Below are 17,109 nucleotides of genomic sequence, written 5' to 3'. Positions count from 1 at the left end.
AGCTGGCAAGATCCGCCATGTCCCAGAGGGCATGTGCATGGCAGCTCAGAATTGACCAGTCTCAGCACTAAGCTGATCACTTTATAAGATTATCATCATTATTATTATTATAAGATCATATTGGTTTTCCATATGACTCAGTCCTCTTGGACACTCTATACAGAGGAGTTATAAGGAAAGAACTGGGGTTAACCTTATTGGCACTTTTGAGCCCGATGCTTGGTGAGCAAATCAGGGTCACCAGGTGCTTGTCATTATTGTCTGGCCAACTGCGTTTTCACTGATGGGCAACAACAGGGCTTTGACCAAGTGCCCATCAGAGTATTAGTGATAGTGTTGTTGAAGGGGAACAAGGGCTCAGACATTGCAGGCTGCAGAATTTGTGTAAGGACATTAGTCTTGGTATCAACAGTGGGCAACTGCAATTCGGTATATGATGCACTCTCTTCTTCAGTCGGTAGTTCAAGTGGCAAACCCAGTCCCATATCAAGGGAGACATCAATCCCACCAGCATGTTGTAAACCCATTTAAAACTGCCATCATTATAATGAGGGGTGTGGGGGGGGGAAGAGATCAACTCTCCATCAGCTACTTCACCATCTTCATGTCTTCTGGTGGTGTCTCTTGTTCAGATTCAGAGCTGAAAAGATAATGGAGCCTCTGTTGGCGTGACCACCCTGGTGGAGGCATTGTGTGTACAAACAGGCTGTAAAACAACAGACTGCACATTAGTGATTTTATAATGTAGTATCATTTAAGATCAGGCTAAAGTCAGTTCGGGTCAGAAATCAGGAACAGAATCTGATCCTCTTCCCAGGTTGGCAGCACCAGCATTGAGTACTAGCCTGGTACAACTCAAGGTGGAGGAACAGACATCTGTACCGGAGTCAGTACTACTCTTGGACCGAGTTGCAGGAGGTCAGTTGATGCCAGCTGGCTATAAACCGACTGGAGGCCTGCAGAACATTGGGGCCTGAAGTCGCACCAGAGAGAGCTGTAAAAGCACAGAAAATTTGCAGCATGGCCTCTTTGAAGCCCTCAGTTTGCTGCAGCATTGTCAATGGCCTGGGGAACTCAGGGTCATCGAGATCAGCTGGGAATCGGCTCCATACCTGGGTACCCCAAAGGAGAGCAGCTAGCCACTGTGACACTTTCTTACCTTCTCCTTGGACACAGAGAGGAAGGATGGGCTAGGGGGCTGCTTCACTATTGTATGTTTACAATTGAGACTTCAATTTGGACCCATCTTGTGTTAGTCCTTGACCAACATCTCTTTTCTGCGATCATGGCACGGCCTGTCAAATTAGCAAGAGATAGTATTCCCTTGCACACTGCTTTTTAAAATGTTAGAAAACATTGTAGGCTGAAGTTGGGGCAGAGCTCAGGATTCAAGTCGGAAGGTGTGGAAAGAAAGGAACGGACATCAGCGCAGGAGTGGTGCTTATATGCAGATGTACTCAGTTACTTCCTGGGTGGAACAGAGCCAATGCAAAGTTGCACTATGCCACCTAGCGGCACATGAGAGCATTGCTGAGAAGACTTCTGGATCCAGTGTCACAAGTAATCTAAGGAAATGAACCTCTGGTTAAAAACATTCATCAGAAAGTCTGAGTTAGCTTTACCATTTTGCACTTTCCCGTCAAGTTGGCATTTAAGATCTCTCTTGGGTGGGAGCCAGTGACACTACCCCAAAGCTTTCAGTGTCTCCTTACTAAAGAACGTTTTCTATGAAAATGGCACCCCTCCTTTTTTCTGAGTTTCATCCAGATCACCTCACAGACGTAACCAGGCAAGCAGGCCATGCTGCATCAGCTCGATACTCCTCCAGTCCTGTTGTACACTACTTCCTATTCATATATCTATTGCATCTCATCATAGCAAGCTGTTGGCTGTGCAGCTGTGTGGCAGCAGTGGACTACTTTCTCACTACTGAACACAGATCTGCCATTCATTTGCAGAATCACACCAAGGTGTGATCTCAGTCTTACTACATGTGCTACCCACATTCCTCTCAACATCACCATTTTAGGGCCCTTGAGTAAGTCAGCAGGGTAATAAAATCTTCTCCACAGCAACACATAGCAAGACCCTAGCAAAGATAGTTTGGCCCAGGAGCTATCTTTGGCACCCCCCCACCACTAATGTTCTCAGAGGTTTATTGGGGCGCAGCATTTTTTTCTGGTTGTCTGCCTGTCTACTGGTGATGCTAGTAAGGACTTTTGCCAAACAGACAAAATTGGTTCCAGCAGCACCTCATTCAAAGTATCATGGATCTCTTTTTTCGGGTAGAAGATGCGGGGATATTCATGTTAATTTATTTGTGGCAAGTGCGCTCTTTATTAACTCTGTCAAGGAAGATATTGGAACCTTTACCCCAAGAGAGGTATCCAGCCAATTTCTGCTCTGGAGATACACTTAAAAGGATGTATTGGAATACAAGGGAAAAAAACAGAGGCCCACTTCCTAGTCAGTTCCCTGCCCAACAGGTTAGTAGTAATCCTCACTCAGTCATTTACATTTTAACAAAAACATGTTTTACTGCAAAAGATGCACATCCTGCATCCAGATCCAGATGCACGTCCTGCATCCAGATCCTGGATCCTGTATTTGATTTTCTTTTTTTCGATAGCATATAGAATTTACTGGGCTGTTTACAGTACAATCTGTGTTGTCATCGAGGGTTATGTGCCATTATTTTGTGGTTGCTAGGAGCAAGAGAACTGCTTGTAATTGACTTTAAATCCAGAGAAGGAATGCTTGAGGAAGGTTCAGGAAAATGGGACATGACAGGAAAACGTTCTACATGGCTTTCAGTTGAGATATAGTCTAAAAACAAAAGGTATCTGAATGAATCCTTTGAAATACAGAAGAGGTGGTCCAGCTGTGCTGCTTCTCTTTGCCCTTTTAGGACCAGAGGAACAAAATGAGTGGACTGTGGTATTTTATCTCTCACAACATGAGCTGAGGAAGGACTCAGAATGTTATTTTTACTTCTTGCTCCAAACAATGTAGAGAACTGTGATCTTTACAGTGTGATATGAAAACATGGCCATTTTGCTAATCCGTTACGTCATGACAGAGTCCCAGATCGCACCTTTATCTATTGTGGCTGTCCAGTACTGACATCCAGGTTCATCTACTGTACAAACGGTACAGAAATGAGAGTTAGGTAATGTCATATCTCTGATACCTACTCAGTGAATAACAAAAGAATCACCCAGACAGACTGTAGGCTGCTGCAATGCACTTCTGGGAAGAACAGCGTACGGGTAATTCAAAAGCAACAACCAGCTGTGAAAACTTCATTGGATGAAACTAATTAATCGATGAAAAGACTTTGAATAACTTAAAGAGGAAGAACTTACGATGAGAACTCTGCCGTAATTAAAGCTATGTCTCCTGGCAGGCTTCTTATCTCACAAAATAAACAAATTCAAGATCTTAAAAAAAAAATCAATAAATAGAGCACTAAGGAGGCTTCATCTACCTAGCCTAAACAAGAATATCCTAAAGGAACTAGGGAATCAAAAGTAAGTAAGAAAAAAATAACATAGCAAGTAAAGAGGGGAGCCAAACAGACGTTCTGGGCCAAGCTTCTCCATGATATAAACAGTAACAGCAGCACACGATTTTGCAGAACAATAAACAACCTACTGAGCCCTGCAATTTATGGAGTAAACTCCCATTTGACAAAATAGTCCTAGATTAATTTAATTACACCCAATTTTCAAGCTGCCCCTTCTAGATGCAAGCACAGAAGAATGGAACTAGACTGTGTGGATAAATTGCACTAAGACAATTACAATTTCTGCCAAAAAAGAGCTGGATAGTCAAGGGTAGGAGAGATAGTGCACCAAGACCTAATGGGATTTCACTGGTCTTACTAGACCCAGATTACTGGATGGAAGCACTGGAACCGGTATTTGAAGAAGTCCTCCAAACAGGAAAAATTCCAGCACCCTGAAGGGGGTCAATAATCTCCCCAATCTTTAAGAAAGAAGACAAGAGTGACCCAAAAAACTACAGGCTGGTCGCCTTAATAGATAAGGATGCCAAATGCTACGTTTGGCTCATCCTAGAAGAACTAAAGGGCTGTGAAACAAAAATGCAACAATCCCTCTCAACTGAACTGGATTTCGCAAGGACATGGGGTCAACTACAAACATACTCACTCTCTCCCTGCTGATTGATGCCATCAAGGCGGCCAACCTCCTGCTATACCTCTGCTTCATTGATTATGCTTCAGCATTTGAGCATATAGACAAGGAGATCCTGTGGGACAAACTAGCAAAAAAAGATATCCTGTCTGGACACTTGAAGCAGTTGATCCTGAGACATACAGACATCTGGGTTCACGTGAAGCTAGAGAGAGGTGAATACCTGACAAAAAGGATCCCAATCACCAAGGGGCTGAAACAAAGCTGTGTACTAGCCCAGATCCCGTTGAATCTCTTTGTGTAGACTTATCAACTGAATTAGACAAATGCAACTCCCATGCACTTAGGTTGGGTGGGTTCAACGTCTCCAACTGACTATACACAGATGACCTTGTGCTAATCAGCCAAACTCCGGTTGATCGTCAGCGTCTTCTTGGCACAACCCATAACTACTCTGTAAAAAAAAAAAACAGGCTGAGGATAAATTTAGATAAAACGAAGGTCATGCAACTGAATCAAAGCAAGACAAAGCGGAAGCACTGCTGACACCTGGCAGGTCAAAGGATGGAAAACGTTAATGAATACAAATACTTGAGGATAATAGTAGACAGCAAAGGCATGCTCAAACCTCATAAAGAGACACTAAAAAGAAGAGGCTTAGCTGTGGCTGTTGCACTAAAAAAACCTCCAGAACATTACTGCCAGATCTCACCTGTCATTCAGGTAATACAAGCAAAACTCACTCCGACTATCACCTATGGGAGCGAATGTATGAGGACAGGTATGCTAGCACCCTCAATCGCATTATAGTAAAGGCCCCAAGGATGATCTTCAGCCTACCAAGTTACACTTAACTAGCACAAAATAGATTAGAATTTGCCTTACGGTCACAACAATTTGCACACAGAGGTGCCTATGTAAAAAGCTCGTATAAGATCACCAGCGCAGAGCCAGGGTCCCTAAATGCTCACCTGTGGAACAAACTAATAACCAAAGATGCAGGTGCAGCAAAAACGAACCTACAAGAGCCAATAGAGCTTTTGGGACTTAATGACCTCTGGGATACTCCGGGGACATATAGTAGCTTTAAAAATCTTGTAACTAAAGCCGTCGTTGCTCAGTGGTTCACTGCAATCCTACTTAGATGTATAATTCACAAAAATATCCAAAGATAAATATCTCCTGTATCAGCTTGGCCTCCTTCCTACTCTGCCCCACCTCCTCCCAATGGGAATGACCTCAGGCGTACAACAGTGGTCGACTGTGCAAAGCAGCGAAAGAGGATGTGTTGCACTTAATATGTGTTTGCAAAGGTCTCAGACACGAACATAAATTGTCGCTAAAGCCACTTTTTAACACGGAAGGAATAGGAACATGCAGTGAAAGCATGTTTTGCCAGTGAAGACATTCAACTGGCCTCTCGACTTGTCTGTTTTGTAAGCATTTTTTTAAACAAAAAATACAGTCATTAAGCACACTGTCTGCTGCGAATAAAAACAAATAAGGGGTGTTATTTAATAGCCATATTCAACGTAACAGGAATATTAAAGTACTGACAACTCTGCAGGATGGGTCCCTCTACCACCTGGCACTGTATGACTGAGGGAATAACTAACAAGGGAAATTATCGGACTATCAAGAGTTAGATAGGCCTGAATCAAAGTATCTTATAAGCTTCTACTAGTGGCTTTCATATTAGGCTCTGATTGCACCCCCATCAATCTGTCAATTATAAAATGAAATGCATATTATTTGCCTGTTATCGGATTTTATGCATCACACCGGAACCAATGAGCATCTAGAAAATTTTACCTGCAACTAATAGGCTGATAAAAGTAGATTTGATTGGAATCTGTTACATAATGTTTTTTATTCAGGACTGTCTAATATGTGTAATTAGACTTGCTTTAACTTTTATTGCAATAATTTTAATTAACCATGCAAAGATTCCTTACATACTTATATGGCTAATAAAAAAGACAAAAGGAATAATCAGAAACAAAAGTAAACAAATAAAACCCCACAGTGAATGTGAAACAGAAAACAAAGTTGAATGTTCTTTTCTCCGGCTACTTCCTTGTGCCACAGGACGGCACTAATAGTTTTGAATTTAGTGTTAATTTCCATTTATAAAGCGCACCAAATGCTAGATCTAAACCTAGGTCTCAGAAGCCATACCAAATACAGGGAGTGCAGAATTATTAGGCAAGTTGTATTTTTGAGGATTAATTTTATTATTGAACAACAACCATGTTCTCAATGAACCCAAAAAACTCATTAATATCAAAGCTGAATATTTTTGGAAGTAGTTTTTAGTTTGTTTTTAGTTTTAGCTATGTTAGGGGGATATCTGTGTGTGCAGGTGACTATTACTGTGCATAATTATTAGGCAACTTAACAAAAAACAAATATATACCCATTTCAATTATTTATTATTACCAGTGAAACCAATATAACATCTCAACATTCACAAATATACATTTCTGACATTCAAAAACAAAACAAAAACAAATCAGTGACCAATATAGCCACCTTACTTTGCAAGGACACTCAAAAGCCTGCCATCCATGGATTCTGTCAGTGTTTTGATCTGTTCACCATCAACAGTGCGTGCAGCAGCAACCACAGCCTCCCAGACACTGTTCAGAGAGGTGTACTGTTTTCCCTCCTTGTAAATCTCACATTTGATGATGGACCACAGGTTCTCAATGGGGTTCAGATCAGGTGAACAAGGAGGCCATGTCATTAGATTTCCTTCTTTTATACCCTTTCTTGCCAGCCAAGCTGTGGAGTACTTGGACGCGTGTGATGGAGCATTGTCCTGCATGAAAATCATGTTTTTCTTGAAGGATGCAGACTTCTTCCTGTACCACTGCTTGAAGAAGGTGTCTTCCAGGAACTGGCAGTAGGACTGGGAGTTGAGCTTGACTCCATCCTCAACCCGAAAAGGCCCCACAAGCTCATCTTTGATGATACCAGCCCAAACCAGTACTCCACCTCCACCTTGCTGGCGTCTGAGTCGGACTGGAGCTCTCTGCCCTTTACCAATCCAGCCACGGGCCCATCCATCTGGCCCATCAAGACTCACTCTCATTTCATCAGTCCATAAAACCTTAGAAAAATCAGTCTTGAGATATTTCTTGGCCCAGTCTTGACGTTTCAGCTTGTGTGTCTTGTTCAGTGGTGGTCGTCTTTCAGCCTTTCTTACCTTGGCCATGTCTCTGAGTATTGCACACCTTGTGCTTTTGGGCACTCCAGTGATGTTGCAGCTCTGAAATATGGCCAAACTGGTGGCAAGTGGCATCGTGGCAGCTGCACGCTTGACTTTTCTCAGTTCATGGGCAGTTATTTTGCACCTTGGTTTTTCCACACGCTTCTTGCGACCCTGTTGACTATTTTGAATGAAACGCTTGATTGTTCGATGATCACGCTTCAGAAGCTTTGCAATTTTAAGAGTGCTGCATCCCTCTGCAAGATATCTCACTATTTTTGACTTTTCTGAGCCTGTCAAGTCCTTCTTTTGACCCATTTTGCCAAAGGAAAGGAAGTTGCCTAATAATTATGCACACCTGATATAGGGTGTTGATGTCATTAGACCACACCCCTTCTCATTACAGAGATGCACATCACCTAATATGCTTAATTGGTAGTAGGCTTTCGAGCCTATACAGCTTGGAGTAAGACAACATGCATAAAGAGGATGATGTGGTCAAAATACTCATTTGCCTAATAATTCTGCACTCCCTGTAGAGTATAAAAGCACCTCCAGAAAAAAGGAAGGGCACATAACACATATGCCAAACAAGCAAATAATGAATATCACATTATCTAAGATTATTCAGTTACTTTTCCCAGCGGTGCTGCTTTATTAATAATCCGCCCCCCCCCCACCCCCCCACCCCCCCCGGTAGAAAGGAAATTGTGTTTCACAAGAAAACAAAGCTTACCAAAGTCTTTATTTCCAATTAAATTAGTTTACATCTGATTTCCTATTTTGGAATGTAATTCTAAATATATAATACTACCGTTACAAGTTACAAATTAATGAGAATGCCAATGCAGATGATCCCTAGAAGATGTGCCATTCGAGTAATGTTTTTGGCAAACACCACGTGGATAACATGATATTCGCTTTCTTCACCCCTAGTAAGAGAGTACACTTATGACAAAAACAACAAGCCGTGAACGTGCACTGCCAATTCTGTAACGTACTGGGAAATAACATTAATTACTTCACAGATACAAGTTCGTGATCAGACAAGTATAAAACATTCATCATTCTGATAAAAGGTTGCACTGGAAAGAATTGTAAATCATTTTGAAACATATCGAACTGAGTCTCTCTTGGTTGCTTTATATTCCAGCAGAGGCCAGAGGCAAGGATTCAGAAAACAATTAAGAAGTCTTTGATTCCTTACTACTGAAATACTTAGAATTAAGTTAGTGGAGTGTACTAATATTATGTCCCTGCCAGTCCGTGTGCTGCCTTAGTGTCACTGGAATATTGTATACAGTCCAAAAGATGAAGCCAAATGTGGTGTCCAAGTATCCCTTGGATTTAGTGTAGCTAATTGGCAGCCGAGGGTTCTATGCAGAGTAGTTGGTAGGTGCAGTATTAAACCACATACAGCTAGGGCAAAGTTCAATAATGTATTAACAACCAAACCAAGCTCAATAAGTAGGGGAAGAACACAAATATGTATACAAAATTAAAATAATTTATGCAGCTCACCAAGGGCCAGATGTACGAAAGGATTTAGGTCCTCATTATGACTCTGGTGGTCCAAAGACTGCCACATCACAAGTGTGGACTGCTGGGCTGCAGGACAGCACCTCTCGGCTGGCTGTCCTCTGAAGACCGTCGGCGGTAGTACAAGTCGCTGGTCCGCCAGAGTTTCCGTGGCAGTAGCACAGCCACGAAAACCCTGGCAGAAAGGCTGTCTGTGATAGGAAATTCCTTTCCTGCCTCCGGCAGATGACTCCCTCAAGCCCTTCTTCATTTACATGACCCCCCCTTTCCATGACAGCACCCCTCTCCCCACCCAAACGCGCAGACACAAACACCCTACATACACGCATTCAACAACACCTACATACACGCATTCACCAACATTTACATACATGCATTCACCAACACGCATACATACACTCATTCACTCGCACCAACAGACGCATTCACACAAACATACCTCTGCACTGCCAACCGCCAGCACAACTGCTGACAGATTTCAGCCCAAATTGTGGCAGAAATCCTTCAGCAATTGTAATATGGTGGTCGGAAGACTGCCAGCACTGGCCGTGTTCAGCCGCCGGCTGCTTCGGCGGTCTTTGTAAAAAACCACAGACGTCGTAATGAGGGCCTTAGCGTTTATTAACAGACTGAATCATAATTTTGATCCATCAGGTAATGCTAAATTGCCTTTCCATATGTAAAAAGGCAGTTAGGGATTAGCAAAATAAAATTTCTACCCAGTCGAAATCACATTTTACGATTCCCTAAATAGGACCCTGCATTAGGGATTTCCTATTTGTGATTTCCTAAGCATATGTACAAAGCAATTCCTAACTGCGAAATGGGCATTTAGGAAATACCATTACCATCGACTCCAAGTCGACGGTAACCATGTGCAATTTAAACAAAATACACCAAAAATGCATTTTTTAAAGTGCCATGTAGAGCTCACATGCCCAAGTGGATCATTTACTTTTGGAGCAGATCAAGATTTGGGGCGTAGGCTCATAGACACCCTTGGTTTTGCATTTACTAATTTCCAAATTCCTATTAGGAAATAGCAAATTTGGAAATGCAAAACCATTCGTCCCTATGGGCCTTTAGGCCCGTAGGAACAAATGGTGTAGCTTTTCCTAACTATCGATTTCTAGGAAATCTCTATATTTGTACATTCAATTTTGCATTAACTAAATAGCGATTTCTAAAGAGTCGCTATTTAGAAAATGCAAAATAAGAATTTCGTACATCTGGCCCTAAATCTTTATGTCAATGTCTGTAATTTGTTTTTATGTAATGCATTACGCAACCCTAGGTAAGTCTCATTGTGACCTGTCCGCACTCACTGGGGAGGCCTAACCCCAGTCACTTTAGAAACATACACACTGCCAGCGAAGGGCCATCCACCACAAAGATGGACTGTACACAGGACAGAAGGGAACATAAAATAGGAATCCTTAAGGGAAATCCTGAACAATGTTCTTGAAGAAAGAAACAGCTAATATTTGTAGCTTCAGTTTGCAATGAAATAGCTGATCTAAGGGAGATCTAAAATTGGCAGAACAATGATGCCCTTTGCAGCGGCATAACGATGCATGTACATTTATTTGCTGAGAGAATGTAGAGGCATAAACAAACCCTTGTTCAAAAGGTAAAACTATTGTGCCCCAAAGCAGTGAACGGGAGCTGGCCTATGACAGACTATGAACGACTACAAGCTATCTATTAGACAAGCCAGCCTTAGGTATTCCCCAAATCTTTTGCTTTCACTCTTCCTGTTTTGCTGAATTAGTTTTTGTTGGCTTAAGTACACTGTACACTTTGAAATGCTAGCCAGTGCTAAAGTACTTGTTCCTTCTCCATTAAATGTGGTAAAATTAGCTTACAACCAATGGCGACATTTAGTTTATTTTTAAGTCCCTAGTAAAGTGGTAGTACGGGTACTCTGGGCTGGTAAATGAAATACTACTAGTGGGCCTGCAGCACTTATTTTGCCACCCATTTATGAAGCCCTCTAAATGTTGTGTTAGGCCTGCCATTGAAGCCTACAAGTGTAGTTTTAAACTTTCGACTCAGCAAAATAAACCTTTTGAAAGGCCTAAACCCTCCTTTCTAATGCATATAAGTCATCTCTACGGTAGGCCCTAAACAGCATAAGGCAGGGTGTGTTGTATTTAAAAAGTTGGGGATGTATTCTTAAGTTTTACAAGCCTAAGAATGAAAAACTGTCCAATTTGTCTTTTACTACTACATACTCTACCTTTCCTATTGGATAGCACTGGGTTACCTTATTACTTTAATGAGTGATTACATTTGTGGGAAAACAGGGCTGATTGCAGAGGCACCCTGACTTTATGCCCGCATTTTTCACTTTTTGCTGGTGTTTTCCTGACTCAAAAAGGTTCCCTGGGTACTGCTAACCAGTCCCAGAGCCTGTGCTCTGTATAAAATGAGTATGCAAATTAGGCTAATTATAATTGGCTAAGTCAACCTACCTATAAGTCCCTAGTATATGGTAGGGCATGTAGGTTTAGGGACCCCAGCATGGGTGGTGCCCCCATAGGGTCATTGCAGAGGTGCCCAGTGTTATTTTAAAGGCAGGCCTGTCTTGCTGGCTGCTTTTAAATTAAAGTTACATGCAAATTCGACTTTGGAATTAAAAGTAGTTCCTAAGTCTTGAACTACCTTATTTTTACATATATGTCACCCCTAAGGTGTGCCCTATGTGCCCCTAGAGCTGGGTGCCATGTAACTATAAGCAGGGACCCCTTAAAAATAGTTTACAAGTCCTGGTGAGGTAAAACAGCCAAATGTGTTTTCCCTCATTGTAGTGAATAACCTCCATAGGCTAGAACAGGGAGACTTTATTTTAATTTATAAAGTGCCCTTAAGTATCAAATTAATTGTTATAATAATAAATCCCACAACTTCCAGTTGTGGGATTTAATATAACTTGCTCAGGTAAAGAGCTTTAAAGTTTACCTGAAAAGTTGACAACTTCAGCCTTGCAGTGCTTTTGTTGCTTTGCTCTGATTGGCCAGCCTCTGATAGCCTGGCCAAGCTGCCTTGATGAGGTGTGAAGTGGCCTGGCTCAACACTAAGAGATGCGCCTGAGGGAGGAGATCATCCCTCAGCAGATGGAGAGGCAGGAAGGGGAAGGGCTGCCAAACTGGTCTTCAAAGGCAGGGAAGGACATTTAGAGCAACCCAGCACCTCCCTCAAATCCTACAAACCCAGACAATTAGGTGCCCCTTTGATTAGATTAGGAGAGGGAAGGAGAAGGGTGTGTAAGATGTTTTGCCACAACAGTGGGTGGGCTCAGCCAGATGTAACCTCCAAAAATCACTTTCAGCCATGATGGATTTTTGAGGACTGTTGCTCCATGGGACTGATTTTTGCCACACTTCCCAGGAAGTGGTCATCACAGGGGGAAGGGCCCTGCACCTGATTAGAGAACTAAGACCCCTCCCTATATTTCACTCAGGAGCAAGTATAAAACTGGCAGACCTGCACCCACACCTCAGATCTCTACCAGATCCCAACAAGGAAGAACCACAGAAGAAGGATTGCCCTGCTGGACCCCTGACCTGCACGCTGGAGGACTGCACCAGCTTCACAATTGGGCTCGACCACAAGAAGGACTTTCCCTGGCTTCAACTGGTTCAAGGAGGGACTCCCTGTTTGCTACAGGTGAAAACTTGCTAACCATAGTCCCCTGCACCAACTCATGAAGAGACCTGGAGTGGTACTCCATAAAACAACAATAATAGGTCCAGTGTTTTGATGGTATTGTACTGAGTAGCATGTTTACATGGGACAGCATTCAGGTAACTAGAATAAGTGTCCACTACTGTGCAAGCATACTGACACCCTCGACTAATCGGTAGTGGCCCAATGTAATCAATTTGCCATATCGGTCCTGGTAACTTTCCTCTCCCCAACTGACCTCAGACAGTTTGCGTGACAGATCTCTGTTGTCTATGCTGACAAATAGGACATTGCAAAATCACAGTTTTTATCAAATCCAGGGGAATGTGCATCCCTCTAATCTCTGCCAACCTGTAAGTGGCTTTCTCTCCCGGGTGTCAACATTTTTGGTGCGCCCATTTAGAGATCCCCACAAATTCAGAATCCTGTGTTGCCACTTCTGGCTCTGAGATTTTGGCTTTGTCATCTGCAAGAGAACTGAACCAGCGTTCTAATTAATCAATGAGACAGTGAGCATCTACATAATACACAACAACGGTGCTTTGGTCCAGCATTTCCCAAATTTCTTGCCACAACTCTCTGCCCCACACTTCCTTAGAGTGAATATACCAGTTAGGCGCATGCCATGTGGGAAGCCAGGTGGCTAACCCATTGACATTTGTCCAAGAATAAATGTAAATATGACAAGTTCCAGGCAACTCTTGCTTTAGAGTCTGATACACACCATACAACTCTGCATATTGGCTACTTTTCCGTTCTCCTGTAGTGGTCAACAGCTTTTTGGTAACTGCATTATATGTCACTGCTTTCCAATGTCTTTTAGTGCCCATATATGTGGCTGAACCATTGGTAAACCATATATGCTTCCTATCCTCAGGGAACAAGGATTCAAATGGCTCAATGGTTCACCCCATCTCACTGGTGACTCTTACCTGTGGTACCTCCTGTACCCTCTCCTCATCCTACAGTGGGGTCTGTGATACCTGTTTGTGTAAAGCCGCAGTGCCTACTGGTCCCGCTTGAGTTCTGTCTTGAATGTACCATTTCCAACGTATGATGCTAGCTTCTTGTTCATGTCCTATATGGTGTGTTTTAGGTGAACTCAACACACACTGCATTATTGGAATATCAGGTTTTAGAATCACACTATGACCTAGGGTTATTTGCTCAGTATCCACTAGAGCCCAATAACAAGCTAGTAGTGTTTCACTCCCTAGCCTCAGGTAAAGTTTTGGTCTAGAACCCCAAGGGCACCATTGTTCTTCCCTGCTTTTGCCACATGCTCCAATTTGCATATTGCCCTGAACGTTTACATGTAAATCAATACCTCCATTCTGTACTGGCCACAAATCTAAAGCTTATTGAATTGCCTCCTTTGCCAAATCAAATGCACACTGCTGCTGTTCACACCATTCAAACTCACGTTTCTTTCTGGTCACTTTGTGCAAAGGGGCCAAGATCTGACTCAGATGAGGGATATGCTGTCCCCAAAAAACCAAACAATTCAATGAATCACTGTGCCTCCTGCTTAGTGAGGGGAGTGGCAAACTCTAGAATCTTTTGTTTCGCTTGCAGCAACACCTCTATGTGTCTCTGATTCTACTGAATCCTAAGAAATGTCACATTTTACTTTGGAAGAGTTACACAACCTGCTCCAACTGAGTCTTCACCTGATCTTGTGTATCTCCCTGAATAATCACATCATCAATGTAATGGGTCAGTTGCACTCCTGGAACAATAGATACTTCATCCAGGTGTTCTGCCACCAGCCGATGACAGATGGTGGGGCTATGTAAATACCCATGGGGGAGTCTTAGCATTCAGAATTGTCTGCCAGAATGTGAGAAAGAAAATTGATCTTGGCACTCAGGGACCAATGGTATAGAAAAGAATGCATTAGCAAAATCAATAGTTGCATACCAGGTCCCTTACTGCTTCTGTATTCTTTCAATCAAAGTGATGGTGTATGGGAAAGCGGCTGTTTGTTTATTCAGCTCCCAGTAATAGATCGTCATTCTATGGCGCCCATCAGGTTTACGTATGGGCCATAGAGGATTGTTCCATTAAGTGGTAGATGGAGCTATTATACCAGCATCAATCATTTCTTTTATAGTTTCACTTATTTCCTCGTGCACTTCTGGAATGTGGTACTACTTCAAGCAGAGTACCTTGGTTGCTGGGGGCACCTTCAACTGACCCGCCCTCATAGCTGCCACTGTTGAGTCAAACTGATGATAACCATCATCCTAATACAGAGTCATTCCTTTTAAAATGTCAATTCCCAGTATGTACTACAGAAGGGGCACAATCAAAACAGTATATTCTGTTTTTAGTGTTCTTCTTATTTTCATTTGAACCGTAGTTTGCACAGCAGGGTCTGCTTCCCCCCCAACCCTGTGATGGTGTACTGCTGACCTGAAAACTTTTTTGGATTTCCATAGATTAAAGAGGCCTCTGCTCCTGTATCAACTAATGCTCAAACTTTTTACGCATTTTCGTGTTTCCAGTGAATTTCTAAATCAACATGGGGACTGTTATCTTTACAAGCCCAACTTTGCACCGGAGCTTGCCCAGTTTCCTAATCTGATTTAACCCTGTCAACTTCTGCCCAAGTCAGATCTGGATATATGCTACCATATCTGCGAGCAGCCTCCCCTGCATCTCTGTTCTCAAAGGTTAGCCACTCATTGTCCAACTCATCCTCCTCCTTCCCTCATAAAGAAACATTTTTCTCCCTCTCCTTTCCATCCTCTTGCATTTGTGGCTGGTTCTGAGTTGCAAGTTTATTATCTTGCTTGTTTATCTTTCTGCTACCTTCCTTACGATCCAAGCCTCCCACAAGCTTTTAGTATCTATCCCATCAATCTGCTCATTGCTGACACCATCTTTCAGTAATGCCATGAACATATCTCTCCTAGATACTCTGTTCTTATCTGTGCGACCCTCAATCCTCAAAAGTCTTGCTGTTTTTTTCCAGACGCCTAATACACCTAACTCCCTCACCGCCTCTAGCATATCTTTCAAAGACTGACCTGTCTGATTAATTAGGAGAGTCATTATTACTTGTTTATAGGATGGGGCAGCGAGGCATTTGATTTTGTTTCATATGCACAGAGAGTGGTCCATTTAACAGATGGTGAGCATTATTCAGGGAAACAGCAGTTTTCTTTCCCTCTTAAAGCGCACCAGGGTTTGTCATTGGGTGGCCAGTCTGATTCTGTAGGGTACGCACCAACCAAGTAAGTAATAATTACCCAGCCTGCTGCCGAAATCTATCTATAATATCATTAATTTCTTGCTGGGTGTAACCTTCCAAAGCATGCAATTCAATCCCTTGCGGATTTGGTGGGCTGCTCTGTACTTTCCATCTGAATATTGGTTGTGCGCAAACCACATTCTTGTTCTGCTCATTTAGTTCACACTGGCCCACACCTTTTTAGACCTCTTCATCACTGGAATTTGAAAAATCAGTGGACTCCCTTATGTTTGTGTCCCATAAGAAGAAAAGTTACTTACCTGTAACTGTGTTTTTTTAATTTTATTTTTTAACATTGCAGTCAATGGTAAAATACAATCACTTTCATAGCTTATTAGCTTAATTAGAAAAGACCAAAAGTCTAGCCAATCAGGCAAGACCACCCCTTAGAACCATCAGCACAGAGGCTCATTCTCTCTGATTTTCCATCACAAGTGATGTTTAGCATAGAGAAAAAAGAGGTGAGCCTCCATAGGGAGGAGGGTGGGTCGCCTGTGAATCTATGAAAGATACCAATACTGGAGAACCACAGTTACAGGCAAGTAACTTATCTTATTGTCCAGTATTGGGGTATCTTTCATAGATTCACATGCTTGAATCAGAATAATCAGCAGTACACACAGGATGTTAATATCTATATGTATAAACAAACATCATCATATATGTATTTTCATAAATACGTACATATTTAAACATACACATATATAAATATACATATATATCCACATGGAAATTCATCTGCAAACATCAGTATTCGAGGATGGTGGGTAAAGAAAATTGTTGGCTCACGTTATGTAAATAAATTACGCAAAATTGCTGGTCCTACTGCTGCGTCCATCCTATCAGCAGCATCTAGGGAGTAGTGTTGAGTAAAGGTGTGGCTACGAGTCCACGTTGCCGCTCTGCAAATCTGGTGTAGAGGCACACCTGCTCTAGTGGCGTGCGCCTTGACGTTGGCTGTTAGCGGTTTTCCCGCTAGCTGGTAACAGAATCGTATGGTGGTGGAGATCCACCGAGCTATAGATTGCTTGGTAACAGCATTCCCTTTAGTGAGTTGATCATAGCTAATGAACAATTGATCAGCTTTAGGAAAGCTGCTAGTCCTTCGGATGTAGAATTTGAGACACCTTTTGAGATCTAAGGAATGCAGCGCCCGTTCTGTTGGAGTTCGAGGGTTTGGAAAGCAAATCTTTAATATTACTGGTTCGTTAAATGAAAGTTCGAGGGAACTTTAGGAACACATTTAGGATTAGTCCTCA

At 42.4% G+C, this 17,109-nt stretch overlaps 1 protein-coding gene across 1 annotated transcript in view; it reads right to left on the bottom strand.

The window, feature by feature from the left end:
* MOV10L1 (Mov10 like RNA helicase 1) overlaps positions 1-17,109 on the bottom strand; it is a 933,047-nt gene that overhangs the window by 361,221 nt on the left and 554,717 nt on the right. The window lies entirely within an intron of this gene.

Source organism: Pleurodeles waltl, chromosome 4_1 (assembly GCF_031143425.1).
Source record: "Pleurodeles waltl isolate 20211129_DDA chromosome 4_1, aPleWal1.hap1.20221129, whole genome shotgun sequence".
NCBI classification, from domain to species: Eukaryota; Metazoa; Chordata; class Amphibia; order Caudata; family Salamandridae; genus Pleurodeles; species Pleurodeles waltl.
Note: the sequence above shows the minus strand (reverse complement) of the source record. Positions and strands in the feature narration are given on the sequence as shown.